We start from the raw sequence: 3680 nt of genomic DNA, 5'->3' as shown, positions 1-3680 counted from the left end.
TCTATTTGATGCTCAAAATTATTTGGCTTATTTCATTGAAATGATGTGCATGCATGTGTATGCATGTGTGTGTATGTGTATATGAATACACACACGCACACACCTTCATGATATTACTACCTTAATATGATATGCACTAGAAGCGGTGTTTCTTCCCAAAAATAAGCTACATTCTTTATTAAAGAAAATTTTGGAAAGATTTCGTCTTACTGAAATGTCTTTTCTTTTCGCCATATGGAACCAACCTTTCTGGCACATCTTAGTTACAGGCTTAGAAATCTGATTATTGGAACTTCAACCAGCCAGTCAGATTAGTATGCAAAATAGTCAACTTTATGGGACTGGAAGGACACAAACAGGGGCCAAACAATTAGCTCCCGTCACTCTTGCTGTGCGAAAATTGAATGATAACACTCATAACAGGGGTGTCGGGCTCTGTGAACTAGTAGCATGGATTCTGTTGTCCATGTAGCTCCTGGGTACCACACAGAAAACCAGCCTCCCACAGGGGTTATAATGATTCCTTCAAACCCTTCACAAATCATTGTTTTCTGGATAGCATCTTTCTATAAACCATATAACTATGGTTTAGTAAAGAGAAGTTTCTGTCTTGCCATATTTCTAAGAATGACTTTTTTCCCTGCACAACAGGTCACGAGACCTTAGTTGGTAGAAAATACTATTTATTGAGAAAGAAGACATGGTAGTGCATGTTGGAGGCCACTAACTTTATGAAGAAACCTCTTCCCTTGCCACATGGCAAGAGAAGAGGCATCAATCAATCAATTGATCAATACTTGCTGAGATCAGATATAACCACTTTCTTTCAATACTGCAGTTGTCAGATTCATAAAATACAGTTTGCTTGAGCTTGAAGTGAAATATTTCTATTATTGCCATACGTGTTAGCCTCACACAATACTGGACCATTCACTTATTCCATAAATATGTATTGAATTTCTACTGTGTTCAAGGCATTGTGGGACATATAAATAGGAATAGGACATAATGTGGCTCTCGGGGAGTTTACATCATGGCAGAAATGTATATGGCACTCAAGAGAACATTTAACTATGATGATGATGAAAGAAGTGAAGTCTGGCAGGAAGTCTGGAGCAAAGCCTTTCAGATCCAATGAAATTAGGGATGAACTTGGCAAGGTTTCCATTCTAATTAAGCATTTTCTCTTTGTCACTTGGTCAGACATTCTTTATTAAGCCTCTTATGTGTTTTTGCATGTTTTTGTTTCCATGTCTCTTTTCTGAACTAGACTAGAGGGGCTCCGCTTATCTTTTATATCTTGGTATCAGCATGCAGTACGCACACTTGCTGACTGAGTCAACAGAAAGAGTAGAATTGATATAATCTTTGGGGCATGACTTTTGGGCCAGGCTGGTCACAGTAGATTGCCTTTTAGGAATGGTGACCAGCATCCCTACTCTCCTTTCCTAAAGGGAAACTCTAATTTACTGCTTTCACGGTTTACTCCTATAGGAAAAAAAAAATTTATGTTTATCAGATGAATGTAGCTTCATCATATACAATTTCGCCAATACACAGAAAATCACAGGAAATAAATGTCTTTTGTAATATACTGCTCAAAGATAACCATCATTAAGATTCTGGCCCATTTCTTGCATTTTGTATATGATAAGATTCCCAAGTGCTCTGCATATATTTAATATTTTATATTCAGTATATATAACGTAGACATTTAGTATTTTAAGACCACATGTATGTATATATGCATAATTAATTAATACTTTGACCCAGTTATTTATTCCTCTTTACAATGTATTTTTATTAGCACAGTTCCATAAACAAGAGGGCCCAACTAAGTTTGAGTTCCAAAAGGAGCCTGGATAGTTTTTATCCACTTTGAAGCTTGCCGATTTTTAATCCTCTCTTTCAGAATAGAATCAATAGCAGATTAAATACACTACTACCAGTTTTATTTGGGGGATAAATCATGCATTACTGACCCAAGATATTCAGTCCCCGCTCGACTTTTGGGAGAGGCCCTAGTCCACCAAGATAGTAGGACAACCATTCAGCACATTTTCAGTAAAGCACATTTTCAGCACATTTTGTAAAAAATTAACAAAAATGTTAGAGCATGTCATTCCCTTCTGTCCCCAAAGCCTTCCATGCTTTCCAAGCCTCCATCTCTTTCTAGAATAGCTTCCAGCTATGCCTCCCTCAGGCATCGCCTCCTTTACAAAGTCCTTCCTCATCACTATGTCACTATTGCTACCTAAGTGAGAGGTAAACATTCTCCCTCAGAGCCCTTACTATTCCCATACATGCTTTTGACTGCCACGGACACACTGATTTATGTCTTCCCCTCACTCTTCAATACTCGTGTCTCAGAAAGATGACATTTTCATATTTATTTTTATATTCCAATGTCCAGCACAGCACCCGGCAAGTAACAGGTGCAGTTCATGAGTGAATAGCTGACTACACAGGTCCTAAAAGGTGGAAGAGAGTTGGGATAGGCAGAAGTAGACAGGGGGAGCCCACTGCATGCCCAGATTCGCTGAGCCCTAACAATGGTCACTTAAACAGCCCTTGACCTGAGGACTTGCCTTAATATCTCACTGTGGGATCTACACTAAAGAAACATTTTTTTTAAATGTTCTTCTAAATCTGTGGAATGGCCAGAGCTAGCCAATATAGGCACTTTGCTCCAATCACCACTTTCATGCAAAGGCTGACACCCATTTTCAGAGCCTCTCCTCAGAGGTCATCCTTTTTCTCACAGAGGGGATATTTCACTCAGATCCTCCTCATTTCCCCCTGAATCCTCAAAGTTGGGAAAAATGTTAAAGACCTCCTTTCTCACCAATGACATCTCCCTCTGGCCTATTCACTACTAAACATTGATTTTTTTCAGAACAAGTTTCACCAGAAAAAGCAGCCAAAGAAAATTTGCATGGCAAAGGTACACATATCATTTTAGGCATGCAAATTATTGTTTTTAGAAGAATAAAAGGCTGTAAATATTTTGAGAAGTGGGTCCCTAGTGCCTCTTAAGTATTCTAAACTACACTGTGTGCTTCATAATTATGTAATATATAGAATACCAGCTGCTTTGAATGGTACTCTGGAGGTTTGGATGATATCAGAAAGCTCTCCTCCCCCAGTGAGAGCCATAATCAAGCAAGCAATACCGTAAAGCCAGATCCAATTGACATTGAGTTGCTGGATTCTAACACACTTTAAAACAGATGTTTAGTCTGTGTGGTGTGGTTTCAGAGAAACATATTTTTGCCTAAAAAAAGTACAGTCCTATGAAGTTGTATATCTGTAAAGTGTCTTAATATTTATCATCTCATTAACGTCTGTCTAAAGGGATACATTTACCCCAAAAATACAAATGCAATGAAATGCCGGGACACCTGCACCCCGATGTTTATAGCAGCAATGGCCACGATAGCCAAACTGTGGAAGGAGCCTCGGTGTCCAACGAAAGATGAATGGATAAAGAAGATGTGGTTTATGTATACAATGGAATATTACTCAGCTATTAGAAATGACAAATACCCACCACTTGCTTCAACGTGGATGGAACTGGAGGGTATTATGCTGAGTGAAGTAAGTCAGTTGGAGAAGGACAAACATTATATGTTCTCATTCATTTGGGGAATATAAATAATAGTGAAAGGGAATATAAGGGA

Source organism: Canis lupus, chromosome 1 (assembly GCF_048164855.1).
Source record: "Canis lupus baileyi chromosome 1, mCanLup2.hap1, whole genome shotgun sequence".
Taxonomy (NCBI): Eukaryota; Metazoa; Chordata; class Mammalia; order Carnivora; family Canidae; genus Canis; species Canis lupus.
Note: the sequence above shows the minus strand (reverse complement) of the source record.